Here is a 26,558-nt window from a genome sequence, read left to right on the forward strand (position 1 = left end):
GTGGGGGAACAATCGAATCACAAACACCTTCTAAGACAAGAACCTTGTCACTAGTGTTGCAACGTGTACAAAGTTTAATAGCCTCCACAATCTGATTGTCCATTTTTGGCCACCAAAAATTCGATCTAACATTTCTCTTGGTAATGGTAGCTCCTAGATGTCCAGAATGGGCATCTGCAACTATTTTTTCTCGATAAACAGAAGGAGGAATGAGTTTGTCACCTTTAACAATTTTACCATTTTCTAAAGAAAGTTCTGAGTTGATTTTCCAATAGATCTGAAGTTCCGGAGAAAGAGATTTTTCCTTTGGCCACCCTTTTTGTATGAAAGAAATTACATCTTTAAGGACAACGTCATTTTCAACTGCTTTAATCCAATCATTTTCAGCAAAAGAAATAGAATCTTGGGAAATATTGGCCACAAAGCATTCTTCAATTTCAGTTTCCCACTCATTTTCGTCAGGATCTTGTATGGGTAGCCTGACAAACAGTCTGCCCGTTTGTTCTTACCACCGGGAATGTAAATGACTTTGAAGTTAAATTCCAATAATTTAGTGGAAAGCCTAGCCAACCGTGCGGGTGTACGTTTGATATTTCTGCCTGACAAAATATCGACCAGTGGTCGATGGTCGGTTTGAAGGATAAACGGTCTACCCCACAAGTAAGATTTGAATTTCTCAACGCTCCAAGTACAAGCTAGGAGCTCTTTTTCTATGACGGAATATTTTCTTTCAACAGGACGAAGGGTCCTGGAGGCAAACCCCACTGTAAATTCCTTGCCATAGGCCAATTGTGAAAGGACAGCTCCTAAACCATATTCGCAAGCGTCAACAGTGATCACAGTTTCTCTATTACCGTTAAAAGGCTGAAGAGCAGGAGCTTTAGTGATATGCTCTTTAATGAGCTGAAAGCCCTTTTCACACTCATCAGACCAGCTGAAGGTGGCACCATTTTTTAGTAAAAGTCTGAAACATTCAGTACTCTTAGCGTAGTCTTTCATGAATTTTGAGTAAAACTCACAAAGACCAAGAAAGGACAAAAGCTGTTCTTTGTTTGAGGGTGCAGGAGCTTCAATAATGGAAAGGGGCGACCACTCGGTCCCCCCGAACGTATGGTAGGGGGCCCTGATCCTCCCGGGAAACCATTTTGGGCGGGAAGGGCATGTCTCGGCTGGTATGCCCGAAGCGGCGTAGCCGGGGCGCGCCTTTTTTCCCGCCCAAGAGGGGTTGTCCTAGACACCTACACCGTTGGCCACGCCCCATAGGCGTACCAAAGGAGGGTACACGCCCTCCCGAAGAGGAATAAAAGGAGCAACAACCCAAAGAAGCATCCTCTTGTTCCTGTGCTTGGAAGCTGCACCCTCTCGTTGAACGTGAGCCCTCGACGGAACAAGGAGCAATTTTGAGAACTTGAAATTTTTGTGTTTCTCTTCCAGGAGCCTTCTCTTCAATTCGGACCTCCGGACACAGGACCTCGTTAAACAGCTAAGCAGCAAGGGTCGAGTATCCGAACAACGGTGCCTGGCAAGAAGGTCGGAAAGAAGGCTGGGACAGAGCAGATGCTCCGCATGCTGATGAAAGATATGGCGAGCATGAAGAAGCAAATGGCGGCAATGAACAGTACGGGCAGACCGAAGAAGGTCATCGGACCAGCATTGCCGGGAGTAGTTCCCGCAGGGAGAGGTAAAAGGGCCAGGAATAGGGCGGCAGGAGGGGAGGCCCCAGTTCCCGAGTCACCCCCGGTAAGCCCAGTCAGTCCGGTCGAGGCCCCGGTACCGACCCCGGTGCCATCCCAACCGATTCCGGTTATAGTTACGCCCACGAGCAAGGAGGACATGCCTCCTGAGTTAGCTGCCCAGTTGGCCGCATGGCTTGGGAAGAATACCGAGGGCGCGGCGGCACCCGGGGACACAGCCGAAGAGGCTAAATTGCTAATGAAGCAGTTGTGGCAATCGCGAGATGCTGCAAAGGCGAATCTCCCTCTTGTCCCCTCACAGATTCCTTCGGAAGGACCAGCGGCTGGCGGTGGAAAATCAGCGGGACCAGCTATGGAGTCTGGTAAGCAGCCACTGCCAATGGCAAGTGGGGGGTCTTTGCCCTCAAGGAGGGAAAAAGTAGTTCAGCATATTCCGCTGGCCACAAAGGAAATGATTTGGGCTGATAAATATGTAAATATGTTCTCACTTCTGACTGACCATCACGAGATTGAGTACGTTAAGGCTCAGAAGGATTTGTTGCATCCAAGTGTGTGGCGCGCAAAAATGGCGGGCTTCAGGGTGGATGAGACGATCTCTAATTGGGCCAAGGCCTTTGGGATGTTTACAGCTATTATGGGGGAATGTAAACCCGAGATTTTAAGTGAATTAGCATGTTATCAGACACGCATAATGGATTTCTATGAGACATATGAGGGGGATCAATGGAGGGGTTATGATAGTAAGTTTTGTAAGGCCAAGGAGCACGATTCGTCTCTGACGTGGGACTGTCTCGACTCCGTATCATGGCAGAAACAGCTCTTGCCGGGCACGACAAAGTCGTCCTCGCTCGGTGAGTATGGGTCGGCGCCTTCCCCCCATCAATCGGCGGCGCCCTTTCGAGCAAACCTCGCTGGTGATCACCAACCCAGGAGTGGTGGGAATGGGGGTAGAAGGGGGGTTTGCTGGAATTTTAACAGAGGCAAGTGCACGAGGCCACAGGGCACATGTAAGTTCAGGCATGAGTGCGCAGGATGCGGACACTCGTCACACCCGGAGAGTTCGTGCAGAGCCAAGAATGGGGATACCGGGGATAGAGGAGGTGCCAAACAGGTCTAATATCGGCCAAGGGGAACCACTTCCTACCCCCGTAGATATCATGGCAATGATCCCCTGGCTAAACGAATACCCTGATCATGTCTCCGCTGGGGTGTTACGGGAAGGCTTCTCGTATGGGTTCCACATCCCGGCGGGGGATTTTAGGGGGGAATCACTTTGTAGAAATCAACTGTCTGTTCAGCAGCACCCGGTGGTTGTAGAAAACAAGATTGCAAAGGAGGTGGCCCGGGGCCGGGTCGCCGGCCGGTATAGGCACCCGCCGGTTCCTAATTTCATTTGTTCACCATTAGGAGTGGTCCCCAAGAAGGACCCAGGTGAGTTTAGGTTAATTCATAACTTGTCGGCTCCTAGGGGTCTTTCGGTAAACGATGCGATTGATCCAGGAGTCTGTTCAGTGCGGTATGCATCCTTTGATGAGGCCGTCGCCATGTTGAATCGCCTGGGGCCCGGAGCGCTGATGGCTAAATCGGATATTGAATCAGCATTCCGGTTGCTCCCGGTACACCCTCAGGATCAGCGTCTGTTAGGTTTTGTGTTTCAAGGACGCTATTACATGGATAGATGTATGCCAATGGGTTGCTCCATCTCTTGTGCCTATTTTGAGAAATTCAGCTGTTTTCTGCAATTGGCATTCACCAGAGCTAAGGGCTATACACATGTGATGCATTACTTAGATGATTTTCTGTTCTTGGGACCAGCCGGTGACACAGAATGTGCACAGGCTTTAAGGGAATTTTGCAATCTCATGAAACGATTCGGTGTGCCATTGGCACCGGGAAAGACGGTGGGGCCATCCACTTCACTCGAGTTTCTTGGAATTGAGCTCGATTCAGTGGAGGGATGCTTCCGTTTGCCCAGGGACAAAGTAATGAAATTCAGGGCATCGCTAGAATTGTGCATTAGCAAAGAAAAGGTAACTCTCCACCAGTTGCAACAAGCGGTGGGCCAGCTTAACTTTGCCCTCAGAGTGATACCAATGGCCCGCCCCTTTTCCCGCTCTATCTCACAAGCCATGGTCGGTCTCAAGGAGGGACACCACCGCACAAGACTGTCAGCAGAGGTTCGCCAGGATATGCACATATGGTTGGCATTTCTGGCGGATTTCAACGGTCGAGTGGTATGGAGCAAACCACCAGTATCCTCAGACGAGCTGGGTTTGTGGACCGACTCGGCAGGGAGCGTGGGATTTGGCGCCATTTTTGGTAATCGATGGTCGGCGCAAACATGGCCGACGTGGTGGCACACCAGTGGGTTAACAGGTAACATTGGGTTTCTCGAGTTGTTCCCCATTTTGGTGGCCCTAAAGGCATGGCCGGATAATTTCCGTGATCGCTCAATGGTGTTTTGGTCTGATAACATGACCGTGGTTGAATGCATAAATAACCAGGCAGCACGCTGCAAGTGGATTTTGAGATTGTTAAAGGAAATTGTACTACTATGCATGAGACTGAACGTCCAGTTTAGGGCAAAACACGTGCCCGGTGTTTTGAACAAGGCAGCTGATGCACTCTCTCGTTCCCACATGCAGGCCTTCAGGGGTTATCTACCTTCTGCGGATCTAGTGGCGGCACCATTTCCCGAAGCTCTATGGTTGCTCGGTGCCCAGGATTACAGGACCTCGTGGGAGCCAGCTTAGCCCCCAGGACAAGGATAGCGTACGAAGGAGCGTTTCGTTCCTATTGTGCATTTTTGGGTCCAGCAGGAGGGGATAAGTGGGGGCAGGAGGAGTATGTACTGAAGTTCTTAGTAGCACTCCACAAGGCAGGCCGATCGGCAGCGACGCCCAATAGGCACAGGGCCGCCATTGCATTCATGGCGCAGGCGTATGGTATCAAGGACCCCACATCGTCCTTTTTGGTAAAGAAGGCACTGCGAGGGTGGCAACGCCTCGAGGGTCATAAAGTAGACGAGAGGCACCCGATTGGGTTAGAAAGATTGTCCCTGTTGATGTCGGTACTCCCCGAGACATGTTCCTCCCAGTCCGAAGCAGTGCTATTGCGGGCCGCTTTTGCATTAGCATTCCATGGGGCTATGCGGGTAAGCGAGCTGGTGGCAAAAAATAAGAAGGATGTGGGGGGAGGTCTGTGTCGGGAGCACATCCAGATCAAGGGTGATTCAATGGTAATCACAATCGCCAGGTCAAAAACCGATCAGGGTGCGATGGGGGACAGTATTGTGGTCCAGCGCATGCGAGGGTCCCCCATGTGCCCGGTGCAGTGCGTTAAGGTATATCTGGCACAAAGGGCGGCAACATGAGGGGGTAGCTTGCTGAGACACACCGACGCCACCCCACTGACAAGGTTTCAGTTTCAGCGGGTGTTAACTTTGGCAATCACGGCAGCGGGCTTGAACCCGAGCGATTTTGGGACCCATTCCTTCAGAATAGGGGCTGCTACAGAGGCTACAGCCAGGGGTCAGAGTGTTGAAATGGTGAAACACTTGGGGCGATGGTCCTCGAATTGTTATAAAAGGTATGTGCGGTTGCACATGTTGTGAAGCTAATGTCATGCACTCACGCTTCTTGTTTTTGTTTGGTTTACAGTTTCGCGAGCTTGCGAGGCGGGGCGGACTGTGCAGTTGACCCGACACCTGGGGACCAGCGGTCAAAGAACACCGGCTGAGGAGAGAGTGGTGTGGGTCGTGGGCCACTCATACGTGAGGCGTGCCGCGGACGTATTCAAAGCAGGTGACATGATTCACGCAGCTGGGGAATACGGGTACAGGGTGACCTTCCACGGAAGGGGCGGGCTCTGTATTGACCAGTTTCAATGTTTTTTTGAGGGACTGTTAGGGCGGACAAGGTCACCGCCGTCTATAATCATAGTGCATCTGGGAGGCAATGATTTGGTGGCGCTCGGTCGACGAGTACTCCTCGAGAGTATTCTATCCACTGTTAGCTGGTTGGCAAAGAGGGTTCCGGGGTGCACGATTGCATGGTCGCACATGATTCCAAGGAAGGTGTGGCAGGGGGCCCTCTCTGTGTCGGCTTTGAATCATTCAGTAAAGAAAGTCAATAACAAGCTGGGTAGATTGTTTCGTTCAGGACAGTTGCACTTTATTCCACATGGATGTATTCGGGGGGATAACATGTACCTAGAAGATGGGGTTCATTTGTCCCGGGTGGGGAATGTCTTACTCATAGGAGACTTCATAGCCTGGTTAAGGGGTTTGTGTAATCATGACCTTTAGTAAGAGTGTGGGGGGTCCCTATAGCCGGTCAACTATCCGGGCCTGTGGCGGTAAGGTCATGATCGGTGAGCAGTAATTTCAAGATCCCTAGAGGAGGGGCGCCACCCATTATGGATGGGAGCGCCCGGGGGGAGGTGGCCATGGGCCCCTCACACGGGGAGGCGGCACCCACTAAGTATGGGGTCGCCGAAGGGAAGGCAGTCATAGGCCCCTCCCAGGGGAGGAGGCGGCTCGATGCCCCTCCTAGGAATTTCCCAGGGCCAGGATATCCGTGACGGCGGATGTGGTGAACAGTGTGGGGTGGGAGGGGGGTCCACGCTACCTTCCAGACACCTCACACGAGTCCTCGGACGGCCATTAAGATGGCGTCGAGTATATAAGGGGGCCCCCGCTAAGACAAGGGAAATTGGAAGTTGGCACAGAGGTACAGTCCTCTGTGCGGCTGCCCCTCACACGTGAGGGGGGAGTTCTGGTAGTAGGGATCTGACACCGGTTACGACCTTGCCGTTGGCCCGTAATGTTAGGATGTACAATTTTTTATTTAGAGAGTATGCATTTGTAGGATGTTTAGACTCGGCTAGGAGAACCTTTGTATTAGAGATTTGTTAAGGTTAGCCGATAAACATCGTAATGTATAAATGAAAATTGTACATGATATGAAACTGTTATTTTAACGTTTTAATTTTGTTTCATATTTTAATAAATACGGCCGGGAGGGTAACTCCCTCCCGCCTTCCAAAAGTTCAGACCTGCATCCGTCTTCCCATCTTTGGGGATTGTGTTGGGAGGGGGTGAGAGGCATCCCGGCCATATGGAAAGGGGCGACCACTCGGTCCCCCCGAACGTATGGTAGGGGGCCCTGATCCTCCCGGGAAACCATTTTGGGCGGGAGGGGCGTGTCTCAGCTGGTATGCCCGAAGCGGCGTAGCCGGGGCGCGCCTTTTTTCCCACCCAAGAGGGGTTGTCCTAGACACCTACACCTTTGGCCACGCCCCGTAGGCGTACCAGAGGAGGGTACACGCCCTCCCGAAGAGGAATAAAAGGAGCAACAACCCAATGAAGCATCCTCTTGTTCCTGTGCTTGGAAGCTGCACCCTCTCGTTGAACGTGAGCCCTCGACGGAACAAGGAGCAATTTTGACCCACCCATCAGCCCCTGATGGCAGCGATTGGTAGTGCAACTAAGTTGATTTGCGGTGATAATATCTTTTCCTTCCAGGGTTTTCGTGTGCAATAAAGATTTCAATGTTTGAACTGCAATAAAATGATTTGCTTCATAGCATGTTTTCTCACTCAAGTTGAGCGGAGTATCACAGTCTGATTTTGAAATATGTGACATGTGTAGATAAAGGATTAGTAGTGCAATGTTCAGCTTAACCGCTTTTTCGCTCTTCTTTAGGTTCCAAAACGTCGTATTTATTTTGGTCGGGCGGTAAGGTCATGATCGGTGATCAGTAATTTCAAGATCCCTAGAGGAGGGGCGCCACCCATTATGGATGGGAGCGCCCGGGGGGAGGTGGCCATGGGCCCCTCACACGGGGAGGCGGCACCCACTAAGTATGGGGTCGCCGAAGGGAAGGCGGTCATAGGCCCCTCCCAGGGGAGGAGGCGGCTCGATGCCCCTCCTAGGAATTTCCCGAGGCCAGGATATCCGCGACGGCGGATGAGGTGAACAGTGTGGGGTGGGAGGGGGGTCCACGCTACCTTCCAGACACCTCACACGAGTCCTCGGACGGCCATTAAGATGGCGTCGAGTATATAAGGGGGCCCCCGCTAAGACAAGGGAAATTGGAAGTTGGCACAGAGGTACAGTCCTCTGTGCGGCCACCCCTCACACGTGAGGGGGGAGTTCTGGTAGTAGGGATCTGACACCGGTTACGACCTTGCCGTTGGCCCGTAATGTTAGGATGTACAATTTTTTATTTAGAGAGTATGCATTTGCAGGATGTTTAGACTCGGCTAGGAGAACCTTTGTATTAGAGATTTGTTAAGGTTAGCCGATAAACATCGTAATGTATAAATGAAAATTGTACATGATATGAAACTGTTATTTTAATGTTTTAATTTTGTTTCAAATTTTAATAAATACGGCCGGGAGGGTAACTCCCTCCCGCCTTCCAAAAGTTCAGACATGCATCCGTCTTCCCATCTTTGGGGATTGTGTTGGGAGGGGGTGAGAGGCATCCCGGCTATATGCTTTTAACTAAACCTGGTCTAGGTTTGATGCCACTCTCAGAAATGATATGACCAAGATACTCTACCTCTCTGGTTTTGAATACACACTTGCTCTTCTGTAAAGTTACACCTCTTTGTTCCAAAATGTTAAATACATGGTCAATGGCTTTCTCATGCTCGGCCTCAGTTTGAGTAAAAATAAGAATATCATCTTGAAAGACGACTACATTAGAAAGTTCCTCAAACATTTCAGACATGATTCACTGAAAGACAGCAGCGGCAGAAGCCAGGCCAAAAGGAAGGCGACACAATTGGAATACGCCATCAGGTGTAACAAAAGCAGTGAGATGTCACGAAAGAGGATGCAATTCAATCTGGTGATAAGCTGCCTTGAGATCAAGTTTCGAACACCAAGTGGAAGAACCTACTTTTGCTATCAAATCTTCAAGACGGGGAAGAGGAAAGCCATCGACCCAAATGGCCTCATTAAGACTGCGCAAATCCACACACATCCTAAGGTCACCAGACCTCTTCCTGGCAAGCACAATGGGAGAAAGCCATAATGTGGATTCTACTTTTTCAATAATTCCTTGTTCACATAGTGATTTTAGGTGTTTAGACAAATCCTCTCTAATACTGAGTGGGACATTTCTCAGTTTGTGTTTGATAGGGATAATGTTATCTTTGACTTTAATAACATGCTGAAAATTGGTGATTTTACCAAGACGATCTTCAAAAATGTTCTCATACTTGCATTCCCACACTTTACCATCCAAAATGTTGCATACAGGAACGGAAAATGAAGAAGTAGTACAAGGAAGATTGCACCCTTCAATAAATACAGGATTGGGTAAACCAGGTTTGATAGTGATGCCAAATTCAGCTTGATGTAGAAGACCAAGAACATTAATACCTCGCTTGGCAACATAAACCTTCCCCTTAATAGATTTTCCAAAAATACCAATTTCAGCCCAAAAATAACCTAAAAGATTAATTCTGCTCCCTTCAAAAGCCACAGTGAGAACATCCGAGGGAAGTAAACACTTATCTTGCCAAAAACGAGTGTATTTTTTGTGAGAAACAATGGTGATACGAGCCCCAGTATCTACAAGTAACTGAACATGATGTTTTTCAATAATGGTGTCAACTTCGGGATCAGGGACATGAAATGTTTGATTGGCATCGTTACTGTCTTTCACAACGACTACATACTCTTGACTAGTTACATCACATTCTGAATATTCAGTTGAGTTTTCTGGAGAATTTACATCAGGGGAAGAATCACTCTCATTCATGACACACCGCACACTGCCTCTTCTACCTCTCATACAAACTCTTGAGAAATGACCATTTTTGCCACACTGGCTGCATTGTTGGTTGGCAGCAGGGCAATTTTTGAAATTGGAAACATGGTAAGAAGAGCCACATATGAAACAAAAAGTACTTTGACTGAATTGTCTGTTAGGCATAAAAGGTCTTCTAGTACCAGTAGTTCCCATTCTTCTAAAATAACCACGTGTGTCACGAGGAATAAAATTAGGTGTCTTGGTGGAAACAGGTGTTTTAGTAGAGACTGCACTCGAAATGGAGGTATTGGAGAGAGCAACTTCCAATTGTTTAGAATCTTCCAAAGATGTCTCTATGCTCTTAGCTATGTCAATAGCTTTATCCAGAGAAGGATCTTTGCAAGTTAGTAATTTCCCTTGAATTTGCTTACACGAACAACGTGCAACAAGTTGATCCCTAATAAGTTATGAGGTGAAGTTATCAAATTCACATTTGGAAGCGAGTATTTTTAAAGCTGTAACAAAAGTATCAATGCTTTCTTCAGGTTTTTGAGCCCTGGTGAAGAATTTGTAACGATGGACAAACATGTTTTTAGTTTTAACGAAATACTTGTCCAATTTTGCTATAGCTATGTCGAATTCATCTGGATCTTCACCAGGAGGCGGAACAAAAGGGGGTAAATGGTCAAACACATTTTGGCCTTCAACACCAAGGTGATAGTACATAAGACTTTTTTTTCTTTCAGCACGATATCTCAGACCATCAATTGCACCCAAGTAAGACATGAAAGATCTTAACCAGAGCTTCCATTCAAGAGGAGGATCACCAGGTGTCTGAAGAAACAGAGCCGGAGGAGTGACACTTTGCATTGTGGATCCCCTTTTTTGAATTGAAATAAGAAGAGAAAAAAAACTGTAGGAGAAACTATCTTTGAAAAGTTTACAACTGAAACCTAAAGAGGAAATAAAAATCAATAATGAAGTGAAATTTTAAAATAAGAGCTGCATCTATCAATGTACAAAGTAATTAAAGTTGTGCACACAAACGTGTAGATGTTCTTCGCTGTGCGCTAAAACTGTGCACACCAGCGTGTAAATGCTCTTTTTAGTGTGCAAAGGCTGTGCGCATCAGCGTGAAAATGCCGTTTTCTGTGTGCTAAAGCTGTGCACATCAGCGTGAAAATGCAGTTTTCTGCGTGCCAAAGCTGTGCACATCAGCGTGAAAATGCTCTTTTCTGCGTGCCAAAGCTGTGCACATCAGCGAAGACAAGAGCGTTTGGACTGATCAGCCGTGCACTTCGGGAACAATGAGCACTTGGTTGCAGCAGGAATGAAGTCTTTGTGACGAGCAACTCTTTGTGACGTACAAGCTGCAAATAGTTATGGCAGCTGGCATACAGCGTGGACGTGGTGACGATTGTAGATTGCTATGACAACCAGCATGCGTGGAGACGTGACAGCGCTTGACTGAGCTACGCTGAAAATTCTACGACGTCATCATAATGGAAAGCAAGTTGAGACGAGAGGAACAAGCGGCAGAGGAAACACGCAGCGCTGGAAGAACAGAACGAGAGGTAAGAAAAGCTTAAAAAAGCGGAGAGACAGTCCCGGTTAGATCAGCCGGTCCAGACAATGTTTCGCTAGATTCCTCTGGCTGGCACGTGAAAAAGTCACGAAGAGCGTTGCTCAAGCTTATTTGAAAAATAACAACAAAACGGCAAGAAAGATGAACAAAAGTCCGGCGGCTGTGACGGCTCTCAACATGTACAGCAAGCAATAAAAGTTGTAGATTTACTCACATGAGTGTCAAATTTGTAGAAGCAAACGAGATAAAAAGGTCCTGAGCTTCAAAACGGTTCAAACGAGGATGTTCTTTTGAAGGTTGAAAACAGCTGAAGAACAGCTGACCATCCTCGTCGTCAGTGTAAAGATGAGGGGGAGACAGATGATGGAAGCTGTAGGTTTATTGCAGAGAAGAGAGCCGTCCAGCTTGTAGGGGAGACACAGCAGCTGCAACTGCCACACAAGGAACACTAGGGTGGAATCCTCAGTAACCCCAAAGGTGACATCACAGTATTCAGTGATGGCATGACAACAGGTAGTAAAAGGTGCAGGTTACAGATCACCACAGAACGCTTGACTGTTTATTACATTCAGGGTTCAGTTTAAAATATTTCATTAATTTGATCTTTCTAATGAACTTATAGACATCAATACGTGCTTGATTATAAGAAAATCTATTGCTAGGACAAAAAGTCAAACCCAACGATAACAATTGCTCCTCAGCTTTAATAAGAATAGTATCAGTAAGATTTACCACTGTGTTTTCCGTGACGTGAGTCACTTTCTCCAGTTCCTTCTGGTCTTTGTTTGCGATGTATTTTTGTTTGTGTTTACGTTTCCTTGCGCGCCGGCTTTTGCTGCTTGATTTGCTGGGTTTGATGGAGGATTGCGGGAGTATCTCCGGTCCTCGTTGACAAAATTCAGTTCATCTATTAGAGAGAAGCTGGCAAGACTCGACAAACCAGGTTGCACAGATGTTTGGTTATCTTCAGACTCGTTAGAGGTTAATGAATTGACAGAGGCCAACGAAAGTGTGTCAGATTGATCTTGCGGTGTTATAGTAGCACCCTCAGTTTCAGCTCCTGATGGATTCGGGTTCTGTTTGTTAGTGCCCGCCATTGCTTTTCATTTATAGTTGTCATACTTTTTAGAAAAAGTAAATATGCGGCCAGTAGCATAATCGTCTCTGTCACAAATTTGAATACCTTTCGCTCTATGATTGTTTCCTCCAGTGTTTTAATCCTCACATCGATGTCTGCTTTTCCCTTTTGTATTAAGTCAGTTTCGCCAGTCGCCTCCAAAAGTGTGTTAACTCTGTCAATCTCCACCAAAATTGCATCGCGATCAATCTCAGCGTATTTGATTAATATATGAATCATTTTCATTGAGATTTGTAGGTTGTTAACTGCCCATTCCTGCAACATTTCGGGATTCGGATTTTCATATGTTGGCACAATGAGGACACGAAGACAGTGTGGGACTCTATTAACATCACAATATTTCTCAAGTGACTTCTTTTCCCACCACTTTGAAAGTTCGGTTCGCAATAGCTTTTCAAGTGTTTTCAGAAGTGATTTAACATTGTTAGAGTCATTAGCAATGTTCTTAGTTGGTTCATTGGCAACAGTTGATAAGTTTTCAAAGCGTGCCTCTGCAGCGCTTTCACGGTTCCGGAGTGCGTCGCTGGATATCATCATGTGTGTGCAATTTAGCTATTGAATATTTTGTTTTAACTTCGGATAATATCTTTTAGATATAAAAGAAAGTTGCTGCCTTGTTTTATTTTAAGCTCAGAGCTTATTGATTTGTTACAAGCTCGAAGCAGGTCACAATTTCACAACCCGTCTCTTTGGAGAGAATCGAAAAGGTGTTTAATGGCCGCTCGCAGGAGCGTCTTACCGGAATCCGTGCCGGGCTCCGTGTCAGTCAGCCGACCGACCGGCCATCCAGCTACCACGCCGTTTGACAGCTCCCACTCTGGCACTGCAATCCTTTCCAAATTCCTGACGGGGGGCTCAGCAAAGTAAGACTCGGCTCAGTCCAATTGCAAATACGTAGAAACGTGATGCGCTGCGTCCACGCTGTGCATCAGAAAGCGGGAGGGTCCAAAAACCCGGAAGCAGCTTCTCCGGTGATAGAAATAACAATGTTCCTGTTTCACCAATCCGCAGTGAAAGAAAGATCAGGTAAGGACCTCTTTGCGTGACTTTTCCTTAAATCAGATGAAAAGAAACGGCAACGATATTATCCAGTGAAGCATAAATATTTATTTCACACAGATGAAATAAAGAGCCATGGTGTCGTCCATGACGCATTTCACTCCTAAAAGGAGCTTGTTTACATAACGCGCCCCGGAGATTGACCACAATTTATAATCAGTGCACAGGTGATATTGATTTAGACATACATAGTGAAGTAGTGAAAATAAACAAAGGACTGTAACGTGCGACATGTTGCAAATACCAATAGAACAATATCTCGAAACAAAACTATCCATATGGAAATAACAGAATGCTGTACAATGGTATGCTCAACATTAAAGAAACATTTTGTAAAGTGCAAGTGGATTACTATGTACAAAATCTACACCAAACAATTTATTTCGAGTGGAGAAATGAAAAATTAGCAGACAAGTGTCATAATCTAAATTCATTTGCCAGCCACATTACAAATATATTTTCAAAAATGTATCTACAAATGTAGGGTTAGATAATCATATAAATATATACAATATATACATTATTTATAATTTCAATTCATGACTCTTCTAAAGAAGATGAAAGGCAAAAAAACACATATATCGCCAGTAGGTATATATAGTTAGGACCTAGTTACCATAGGAAATTCCGAACATTCTATTGGGAATAACTTTGGCGCTGATTGAGGGATCTGCCTGCAATTCTCCTTAAATTGGCCTCTCTGTGCTCTGCTCTTTCCCTGAAAGTTTCGGGGGGATTCGTCAATCGGGGGCCAAGAAAAAAAGGGGATCCCAAAACATAATTTCCCCATGTTAATTTTCATAGGTACATTCTGACAAGGCTACAGCTTGAACGGCTGAACGGAATTATACCAGATTTGGCAAAATGGTAGGGACTGGTATGCAGCAGTGCCTTTTGTATGTTTGGTGTACATCCCTCCAGTAGTTCTTGAGAAAATTGAATTTGAAATTTTTCCAATGGCATTTTCTATGGGACCTTCAGACACGGCTACAGCCCGAACGGCTGAACGAAATTACACCAAACTTGGCAAAATGGTAGGGACAGGTATGCAGTAGTGCCTTTTCTATATTTGGTGAAAATCCCTCCAGTAGTTGTTGAGAAAATTGAATTTGATCAAATTATATATCTATATGCGCTCACCGTATGCGCGCCGTACGCGTACCGTACGCGTTCGTGCGCGTACCCTTACGTGCGTGAACGAGTTTCTGATTGGCTGGCAGTCGACTGTCAACATTCCAAACTGTCCAAATCAGGAAGTGTTGGCCACCATCTTGTTTTTCAGGAGAACTGACGCACAAGAGAGCCCAAAACAAGAGTGGAAAACACTTAAAGGGGGCAGGGTAGAGACCCCCCAACCCTCTAGCCCTTCTCAGGGGGTCCCAAAAGGACCCCCAAGGGCAAAAAAAAAAAAAATTCCCGGGGTACGTGCACCGTACGTGTAGGTATGTGTACCGTGCACGTACCCCGCGATTTAAAAAAAGTACATTTTTTTGCACTTGTTGGTCCTTCCGGGACCACCTGAGAAGGGCTAGGGGGTCAGGGGGTCTCAACCCCGCCCCCTTTTCGCGTTTTCCACTCTTGGTTTGTGCTCTCTCGTGCCTCACTTCTCATGAGAAACAAGATGGCTACTCAGGTGGGCCCAGAAGGATAATCACATATATAAACGTTATCCGCTAATAGAATTAGAATTTACAAAACCTTTGAAATTTATTGAAAAAAATCTAGGTTTCATGCCTGATATAGTTAGGAATTAGCATTTAAAAAACCTTGCAAATTCACTGAAAAAACCATAGGTTTCAAGCCTTATATAGTTAGGAATTAGCATTTAAAAAACCTTGCAAATTCACTTAAAAAACCATAGGTTTCAGGACTTATATAGTTAGGAATTAGCATTTAAAAAACCTTGCAAATTCACTTGAAAAACCATAGGTTTCAGGCCTTATAAAGTTAGGAATTAGTATTTTAAAAACCTTGCAAATTCACTTAAAAAACCATAGGTTTCAGGCCTTATATAGTTCGGAAGTAGCATTTAAAAAAGCATTGAAATTGCTCCTATATAGTTAGTTGTACTAACTATATTTTGCGCACCTGCAATCCACTGCTGATGATGTCACATATTACATCATTCATGACATGGTCAGTGACATCACTGATGACATGACTGATGACATCTCAAATGACATCACTGATGACATCACTGATGACATCTCATTTGACATCACTGATCACATCACTGATATCATTCATGTGATAATACGATGCACCTCCCCACACTCTAATATAACCTTTGATACACTCAGTGTTAAATACAGACTACCATTCTTGAAACCATTGACACACCAATACCAGTTACTACATACGCACTCACTGATTCCTAGGTCTACACACACATTCACTCATTCACCCATAGAATCACTCATACATACAGTCACTCATCAATACAACACTATCATATGCACTCATACACCTATACAGACACTCACACACTGCCACTCATCCATGGAGTTACTCATAAACCTAGTCAGTCATGCAAAGAATCAATCACACTTCAATTTCCTAAAATATACAGTTATACACACAACACCTTACTGATTCAAACATATACTAACACATACTTACTCTCTTATACAATCACTGATACAAGTACACAATGATCCATATAGCCACTCGCACCTTCACTGGCTCTCATGTATAGTCATTTATATATGCCAACTCTCACATGCACTGTGTTTTACATATGTACTTACTTGCACATGTAGTACTGAGATATCCATTCACTTACCAACACACCCATGCACACAGTCAACCGCCCATATAGCTTTTTCCACATGCACTCTTGAACTTATACACCTAGTGAAGCAATTGCTCACACATCTAGGCACAGAGTCACACACCTCCTAGCCACCCACACACACACTCAGTCTCCCATTCAAATACTTGGGCAACCAATCAATAACCCATATAGCCACTCATATAGCTACTGATCAACACATGCAGCAGCTTACACAACAACAGACATATTGATGCACACATTCAGACAGTTTAGTCACTAACCCATGCATTTAGTAAGACACATTTAATCACTCACTCATACAGTCAGTCACGCCCCTACTAAATCCTTCATCCAGACACTTATACATCCACTCATTCTTCAATATGTAAAACATATTTAAACTTTACAGAAACACACAGTCACTGGATGATGTCCCGATCAGTGTTTCGTAGATGGTATGGCCACCTTCTTTCAGAAGAAAGTACAGACAGTATAAGACGATCTTAGGACCATGATATCCGTCACACCCTCTAAGGTAGCTGAATCTACCGGCAAACCTCCCCCCCTTTTCCAGTTTCTCTGCACTTGATAATCAGCAAGTCTTAGATCTACTTACCCAGATGAAATCTGGTTCCCCATTGGACCCATGCCCCCCTTATGTGCTACATCAAATCCCTGAGACCATCGTAAATACCCTAACCCCTCTGCTCAATAAAATCATCTCTCATGGAGAATTTCCAAAAAACTGGAAAATGGCCTGCATCAGACCAATTCTCAAAAAATAATCCCTTGTCCCCTCTGAGCCCAAACACGACCGTCCCATCTCCTGTCTGCCCCTACCCGCAAAAATTCTAGAAAAAACTATGAACCGAGAAATAATGCAACACGCAGAGGAAAAGAAACTACTCGATCCTTCACAACATGGCTTTAGATCCCTTCATTCTACAGAATCAGCCCTTATCATAGCTACCGAAAAAATTCGCAAAACCATGGACGACGGTGGCTGGTTGGCCCTGATCTTATTAGACCTCACAGCGGCCTTCGACACCGTAAATCACTCGCTCCTATTAAAAAGACTTGCGTCCCTAGGCTTTACCGGCCCTGCCCTGGCCCTCATCACCTCCTTCCTAACCTCCCCCACTAACCAACTGATCTGGAACGGACTTCAGTCCGCTGAATTCTCTCTTCCGGGTGGAGTCCCACAAGGTTCGGCCCTGTCACCGACGTTATTCAATCTATACGTCACCCCCCTTGCGGCCCTGATTAGATCCCATGGCCTCCAATTGGTGTCTTACGCCGACGACACACAAATCATTGTGTCTATTTCACAATCCATTGAGGCAACGGCGGAACGTTTTAGGCAATGCCTTACTCAGGTCAAAAACTGGATGAGCAATAACTTTTTACGGTTAAACACAGACAAAACTGAAATCATTGAGTTCGGTCATAAACCTTCCATCTGGAACGATTTATGGTGGCCCCCTGAAGCAGGAGCTTGCCCTCTCCCTGTTGACAAAGTCAAAAACCTTGGCTTTTTATTAGATAAAGAACTCTCTTGCAAAGCCCAGGTGAATCAGGTGACGTCCACCTGCTTCCACAGCATCAAACTGCTCAGGAAAATCCTACCTTACATCCCGGTCACACTAAGGAAAACGGTGATGGGAGCCCTTGTAATGTCCCGGATAGACTACTGCAACTCCCTCTATCTGGGAGCAGGGGAAAAACAGTTGTCCAAACTTCAAGCAATCCAAAATGCGGCGGCCAGAGCATTACTGAGCCTCCCCAGACGTCACCCAACGTCTAAAGCCATCCGGGAGCTGCACAGGCTCCTGGTCAGACGTCGCATCCAATTTAAAGCCCTCTGCCTGGTTCACAGATCTCTACATGGCAAGGGACCTGACGACTTCAACAACCTACTTCTCCGCTATGTACCCTCACGTACATTGAAGTCAGCTACCCTTGACCTAGTATGCCAACCTAGAGTAAAAAGAGCCCGTTGGGGGGGAAAGTCCTTTTCCTACCAGCCGGCTAAAATCTGGAACTCGTTACCCCTAACACTTTGTGCCCAAAAATCTAAAACGAACTTCAGAAAGGACCTAAAGATCTGGCTCTTTAACTAAACCGATCTGTCCCCCTGCCCTCCACTCTCCCTGTATCTTAGCGCCAAGACGCCGCAGCATTCGTGCGCTACAAATATTTCAGTCAGTCAGTCAGTCAGTCAGTCAGTCATATTGATTACCCTACATTGAAGACTCTGTTAGAATTGCACCCCCACCTCTTTGATTAAAGATCTGGCATACCCCTGAGGTTAAATTCTCATACTTGATAGTTGATGACTGTATCAATCTCGACCACATGGATAAGATCCCCTGGATATCCTACATTAAACAAGCTTTTCTCAAGCTTAAGATCGCAAATCTATTTTATTCCCCCCCACAATTAACAATAGGTCCATGTTAAAATTGTGTTCTTCAGGCACAGATCTGACCTTTGGGTTGTTGTGCACAAGCGTTTGTTACTGTCAAGAGATATTCTGTGATTTCGACTGCTGATGTCAAACACAACAACAGTGCCAGATTCTGGAGCACCATAAAAGAGCTCATTCATTACAATCACGATGGCATCTCCGCGAATGTTGCAGTGGAAGATTGGGTAACATATCTAAAATCACACTTCCAAATAAGTACAGAAATTAGGGAACAGGACCTAAATGCTCAAAAAGAACCGGATCGCCAATTGATAACCAAGGACGGCGCCAAAAGAAACATCAGCAACTTCGAGAATACAAGGGGCGGCTCACCAAGGGAGAATCTCCAGAGCCCTCATGCAACAGCTATTGAAAAGGCAAGGGGAGAAGGGAAGGGAGCCTGGTCCAAATGGAATTCCGCCAACTTTATACAAACAGGATGCAATGTTCTGGGCCGAAACTTTGGAACCACTGTTTAGAGAAATAAGGATGCTAAACGTTCTACCTAGCTCCTGGAAATGTTCAATCATTTCTCCAATCCATAAATCCGGTGGAAAGGCAGTACCACAAAACTATCACCTAGTATCTTTACTAGACAATGAGGCAATATATTTTGCTGGAACATTACTAGAAGACCTCCAGGCATGGGCCACTGAAAAATCTGCAATACACCTACAGCAGATTAGGTTCATAAAATCAGTCGGAGCATTAACCAACATTCTTAGTATGGCAATGCTCATGGATAAGGCTGAGGCTTCGCTGTCACCCCTATACCTATGCTTCATTCACTATAAGGTTGCCTTTGACAATGTTAACCGCTTTAAATTATGGACCAAACTGCACAAATGGGGGCTGCCACAGCCCCAACTAAACCTGCTGACAAACGTCCATACAGATACATGGTTGCAGGTGAAGTTGGGCAATGGATCGTCCTTGTCAAGATGTATATATACGGACAAAGATTTGAAACAGTTGCGTCTTGGCATCGACTCTGTTTAACCTTTACATAGCCGACTGGGTACCACTCTTGATCAGCTGTAATTCACAGGCCCCAAAACTAGGAGACATTTTGATACCTTGCCTCCTATATGCAGATGATATTGTCCTGATCAGTAAAAGTAGGGCTACAATATCTTCTAAATGTAACATAAGACTTTTCCAAAGCAAATGACCTAACAATCAATCTGGATGAAACGAGAACTATGATTATCAGGAAAAAAAGGAGACAAACCGGAGCCTGGTTCTGGGAGAAACAAAAATCGTGGACATGGCGGAACACAAATATCTGGGAGTGAAGCTGGATGCAGGTGAACACTATCAGGCGCAAAGGTCTAATACTGGCTACCACACTAAAAACATTCAACTTAAAACTGACGGGACCCTCGATCTTTCCGTTGATTGAGGTAGCCTGAGCTAAACTACTGCCAACAATTACCTATGGCAGCGAGGTCCAGAAAGGCTGAGACGCTAAAACACTAGATGCCACAGTAACAACAGTATACAGGGTCATCTGTGGGCTGCCCAAACACACTTCACCTGAGCAAATCAGGCTTGAATTTGGCATTCAAAAACAAACAGTTGCCAGACAAGGGGCCTTCATCATTGTGTGGGAGAAAGTGCAAAAAGCTCCGCACGGTACACTCAGTGAACAGCTATGGAAGGAGTTACAACAACACGCCAAATCACCTGCCGCAGAATATCTCGACAGCAGCTTAAAAATGTTGGGGCTATGTCAGCTTTGGGAAACACCAACAACTACCACCATGTTCAAAAAACTAGTGTGAAAGATAGTGAAACATCTTTCCTTGCTGGAGGACAAAGCTGCATTGGCAAAAGGGACCCATGGCTGGATGACTTTTGAAGTTATAGACAAAGCTGGCCAGTCAAGGCTACTTCAATCTGGGCTACGGCAAAAAAACAAAAATTGCTTTCATGAAGTACAGACTGGGGCTCCTACCCTGCACACAACATATCCCACCCTGGCTAGGAGAGAAAGTGGGTCCTTTGTGCCAGCTGTGCGGATTAGCTCCTGAAAATTTGCTGCATCTTCTGTGTTCCTGTAAAAAAACACCTAAAGGAACGCAAACAACTGCTGAAGGAACATTTTAACCAGTGGGGAATTTGTGCCAGAAGGCAAGCTCTGCCGGCATGTTTTGGGCCCGATGATCAACAACTCTAATGCTGCTTAGTGAAGTACCTGAGACTGTGTGAAAGTAAAATGCCGGAGAAGCTGTTCTAAGGAAACCAGGTGGCAAATATATGAGCGACTCCCTAAGGTGCAGCGAAGAAATTCTCCCACTTAAAAAAAAAAAAAATCATTTCGGATGGACAAGGTGGTCGTACTCCCCAGCAGTGAGAACAAGTCATACGGAGTCGATGGTACTTCAACTTAGGGGTTAACTGCCAAGGTCAGAAGGTTCTCACACAGGAGGAGTAAAATCTGTTGATGGCCTGGAATGCTGCCTGCAACACGCGGACGGTAAAACAGACTTCTTAACTGTAAAGCTGTTTAAAGCTGTTTAACTAGAAACAATAATAATAATGTTAGAAACTTTTTAACATAACATCCATAAAGGAATGTGTAATATATGTATTTATTTAGCTTTTCAAATATGTTGGCTTTCTGCAACGGTTTTAATTAATTATGCAAATAAATGTATCTCTATTAGGAGTGGGCAGAAAGCTCTGCTCTGACAGCCTAGTGGATGAAGCCAGCCACACCTGCTCCCCGGGCCCGGTCCCAGCTTCCGAGCCCTAGCCAGGCCGGGAAGAGCCTCCACGGGCCCCGTGGACTGCCCGTTCCCAGTGTTTGACCCTCTGATGGCTTGTAGGATGGGGGGCTCACGCACACAGGGGGCCCATAGGATGGAGCTCAAGCCTCGGGCCCGCTCCCTGCTTCTGAGCCCTAGCCAGGCCGAGAAGAGCCTCCACGGGCCCTGGTGGACCCCCGTCCCCAGCGCCTGGACCCTCTGATGGCTTGCAGGACAGCGGCCTCACGCACCCATGGGCCCGCCGGACGGAGCTCAAGCCCCGGGCCCGGTCATAGCTTCCAAACCCTAGCCAGGCCGGGGAGAGCCTCCACGGGCCCTGGTGGAACCCTACCCCCAGCACACGGACCCTCTGATGGCTTGCAGGAAAGGGGGTGCTCACACACCCTGGGGCCCGCCTGATGGAGCTCAAGCCCAGGCCAGGAGAGCCTCCCCGGGCCGTGGTGGACCCCAGTCCCCAGTGCCCAGACCCTCGGCCGGAACCAAGGAGGGTTGCGCCCAAGCCACATCCACTCCCCGACAGCCTGCCCAGGGAGCTCATTTTCCTTGACTATCATGCCCCCACGTAGTTGGGACTTGTAGAGTTTTATGTTTTATAAGGGTGACATGTGTGCTGCAAGAAAGTGTACATCACAGTATAAGTTTGATAATCAATTGTCCATGAATACTTGGCACATGTTAAATGTGTCCATTAAAGTAGTCAGGCAAACATTTTTCTTGAATGGAAATGCCATCTGTAGACCTAAATCAGCCAGAACAACATCATTACATTGAGGTCAGATACCACGACATCTTACGATAAAGCCATGAAATGTAACAGTTTTGCATTTTGTGAGATCTTTGATTTGCTGTGACAGATCCTGATAGTATTTCACCTTACTCTCAAATGCTAATTCAATGGAATTCTGAGAGTTTTCATAATGAATTGGAACATCAATCCCTACAGCTGTACCATTTTTGGTAAACACTACATCTGGTTTTCGTAGTTCTCCTTGATTATTCTTAACATGAGGTTCCCTATATGCCATCCAACCACACATTTTTGCTCTATCAATGAGCAATTCCAGAATTTTGTTATGTCTTCTTATCCTAATGTCCTTGGTTTTAGGACATGCACATGAGATATAAGAAATTGTTTCACAAACATCATTACAATACCTTCATGTTGCAAATGCACGATTTCCTCCCCTGGTAATGGTTTCTCTGGTATATAAAACATTTGCTCTTAACATCAGCGCAGCTATGTACTGGTTTTATTTCATTTTGTTATGCTTGCTGATCCAGAAGTTTGAGGTTGGATTACTTGCTAAGTGTTTTATACCATCACCTTGGACAGGGAGATTTGCCCATTTCTCAAACTCTTCTTTTCTCCAATCATATGTTGCTAACATTCAAATCATAGCTCAGAAAGCAACTGTCCAAAATGTTGGGTTTATGCACATTGATTATGTTATCAATTTTTTCATTTATATTTTCTCCTACATACATGAATGAATGCGCTATGTACAGGTCTGGAGCTGCCCTGAGATATAATAAACTATTGACTTTATTGAGACCAATTTGTGTACATAGTTTTGGTATACTGAGGCCCCCAAATGATCTTTTCGAATATAGGAGACCATCACATGTGTATGCAGGAAGGTGTAGAAAATGTTTGACATACTTTATTATTGCTTGATCCAGAACATTCAACGTTTTTGCTTCTGTTCCTGTCATTTCTAATTTGAATGATAGTTTAGGTACCAAGTACTGGCACAACATTTCAATTTTCTGCGTGGGCTTAAGTAGTAGATTATCAAGTTTTTTAACCCAACTGACAAGAACCTCATTGATTTTGTTGTTACTTGTATGACCAGTGTGTGGAGAAGTGTGGCTCAGGGGTTAGAGGCGGCAGACCCGGAAGCTGAGATCGGCCCTGGACCAGGGTTCAATTCCCCGCCTCGGCGGGTCTTGGGCTCAAAAATTCCACGGACTCGATAATTCTCGCTCCGGGGCCTTCTCGACTCATGGGTTCACACTCTGCGACTCTGGGCAACAGCTTGCTTAATCTCCACAACGGCCCCTCGCGGCGGGATGCCTGGCTTTCACCTTGTGGATACCCTGCCGGGGTTATCTCACAGGGGAATACCAGGACGAGTTCCCTAAGCAAGCACCGGGAAACCCTTTGTCGGTAGCTGTGCGCTATATAAGCTCAAATACATTTACATTTACATCAAAGTTTAATCCAAAGTATCTCTCACTTTCTCCTGCATGAATATTTTCAATATTTTCTTCTTCAAATTGCCATGGTTTACAGTTGTTAATCAATATTTTATCTTTATGGTGACTGATACAAAATCCATGTGTCTTTTTCAAATTCAGTTTTAATCCTGTAGCTTTACTGAACTTTTCAATGATCTTCAGATTTGTACTCATTCCTTCCAATGTACTGCTGAGTGCTGCGATGTCATCGGCAAAGGCGAGAGCAGTGATTTGCTCAATAAGACCATCTGATCCAAATGTGAAGCTCTTGCCATTTTTCTGAAAATCACAGATCAAAGGATCCATGGCAATTTTAAATAGTAGTGGGGATAAAGAGTCACCTTGTTTGACCCCTGATTTCATCGTTATTTCAGGGGTTGCTTCATTGTTCTTTCCCTTGAAAGATGTTGTTAATTCAGTGTGTAAATCTTTTATTATTTCTCTGATGTTTGATGGGACTCTTTGCCTTGCGAGACTCTGTATAATGTGACCATGGCTGACAGAGTCGAAGGCTTTTGATATATCAATGAACACAACTGCTAATGAGTGACTGTTTTTTCGTGCCCCTTTTAAGATATTTTGCAGGAGAGTCAGATTCTCGAGACAGCCTCTCACCTTCATGAAGCCTTTTTGTCTCGTATTCAATTCAACAAAAAATGAGAGTCTTTTAGTTAATATTTTTGTGAATAACTTCATGAATGCAGTACCGATGGTAATTGGACACCAGTTACTGATTTGTGTAAGTTCACTAATCAGTACATTCTTGGGTATCAAAATGAATCGGTTGTTTTTGATAATTTCTGGTACTCTTCTCATCAACAACCAAGACAATAGAACTCCTGGCAGCAGTCTTGGTTGCCTGCTGTGCACTTTATATAGGTCATTCAGACCTATCTTATCAGGAACCGCTGCTTTCTTTAGATTAGAGCTCTTAAAAGCATGAGTTACTTCAACAGTGTTATTTCTTTGCAAAGATTTCTAATTTCATAGACCTCTGGTATACGAGCAATCGGCATGAATTTAGGGTTCTTCTTATTTTCTTTTTCAATTATGCTTTTGTAGTATTGAAAGATTTCATCAGCACTGATTTGGCAAGTGGCATCTTCTGCCCCATCAGTAATAATCCTGGCAATTTTCTTTTTGTCTTTTTTAAACATTGCCTGGTATTCTATATAGCTGCCCTTTGCTTTTGCATAATTTTTCTTGTGCGTCCGATTAAGCCTTTCGTTTTTCTTGTCTTTTTTTGTTATATTGTTTCCTACGGAGTCATTCTGGTGCTCATCTTGAACAGAGTTTATAGGCTCAATATTGATTTCACTTGTTGGTTCATTTGTTGGTAAACCTGCTAGAGCAGGACTTATATCAGTGGTGTTTTCTGTGACATAAGTCACTACTTCATCCATCAGATCCATGGCAGCAACGTGCTGCTGTACGTTTTGAGTGTGCTTCTCGATTTCTGATGTTCTGTCTTCCTGTTCATCAAAGTTCTTGATTGAAGAGTCATTTTCAGAAACGTTTGATGTTTGCAGTACATCTTTTGCAGATTTTTTGCTTTTATCTCTTCTATCCCTTCCCTTCTTTTTTCTGCAATTTGTTTTCTGTTCTTGTTGTCAAAATGTGGAACCATCAGAGCATTAATATTCCTCTTATTTTCATATACTTTTTCCAATTCTGCTAGTAGCAGTATTTCTTCCTGTGACCATAATTTTGACGGTTTGCTGTTTGCTAGAGCTGCTAGTCTAGCCTCATTTTGCACTCTTGAACGCGCATGCCGAGCATGTTGAGTAACACCAATTTTTGTTCCAAATTTGAGGTCACAGAAGCCGCACAGGAATGGCAGCTCTCCTTTTTGAGGTCTTCCTTTAAATTTGGCATAATGGCATGCAATATTGTGGTATTCGGCTTCTTTGTCACATTTTGAACAGTACGTTTTGAGATCGAAGCCTTTGTGCTTGTTGGAGAGATGTTTTCTCAGTTCTTCAAAATTTCCCATTATGTCTCCACACAAGTTACATTTATATTTTTCGTTTGGGTATTTCCAATAGTGACTTTTTTGTGTAATCGCTTTTCTTTGTTACTACATCTTTGTTGACCTCGTACACATCGGGAAGATTTTCGAATTTTCCTGTACCAATGTCATTCTTGGCTACAAACTCGATGGATTTGCTGAGGTCTACTGTTGTGTCTTCTTCTGCTATAAGGGGTGAACTAGGGCCTATATCGTGATCTGAATCGTTGTTATTCGTTGCATTGTTGGAAGCTAGTGCTGGTTTGTCAAATTTGGTGAGGAGGTTAGTGATTTCTGGGAAAGACATCACCTCCTTACGCCTCTTAATAAGGTTTTTATTCTCCAGGAACTACCCCATCTGGAATTGGGTTTGTTTGCTTCGCCATTTCTCACTATCACGCTCGCTGCCATGATAGAACCTTGTTTGGCCTGTCTCTATATGCTTCTCTATGCAGAGTCTAGCACTTTGGAGGCAGTTACCGGCTGGACCACTGGGAGGTAAAGGCCACTACAACCAAGAATAGGTTAAGAGAGTCATAGTTTCTCCTGCCGTTTACCCACGCTTCATTGAATTTCTTCACTTTGACATTCAGAGCACTGGGCAGAAATCACATCACAGCAACACCCACCTCGGGCCTTAGTGATGCTTTGTTTTAATTAAATAGTCGGATTCCCCTGGTCCGCACCACTTCTAAGTCAGCTGCTAGGCGCTGGCCGAGGTAGAACGCCGAGGTAGAACGCCGGCCCCGCACCCCCGGGGAGGGGGCATGGGCAGAGGCGACCACCGGAGCTGGGGCGATCCACAGGAAGGGCCTGGCTCACGTCCAGAGTCGCCACCGCCCCAGAGGTAGGTGCCTCGTCCAGCTGTGGAGCGTGCCCACCCCCACTTCTCTCCCCAGTCCGACCAACCCAGCCCTTAGATCCAATCCTTATCCCGAAGTTACAGATCTGACTTGCCGACTGAAATGATGATGAATCCAAGGTTGGTTAAGGTAGAAGTTAGTTTATTTAAAGGAACAGTGCAGAAGTAAGCAACACAACACCGACTTCCCTTACGTA

This window comes from Lissotriton vulgaris, chromosome 1_1, assembly GCF_964263255.1.
Source record: "Lissotriton vulgaris chromosome 1_1, aLisVul1.2, whole genome shotgun sequence".
NCBI classification, from domain to species: Eukaryota; Metazoa; Chordata; class Amphibia; order Caudata; family Salamandridae; genus Lissotriton; species Lissotriton vulgaris.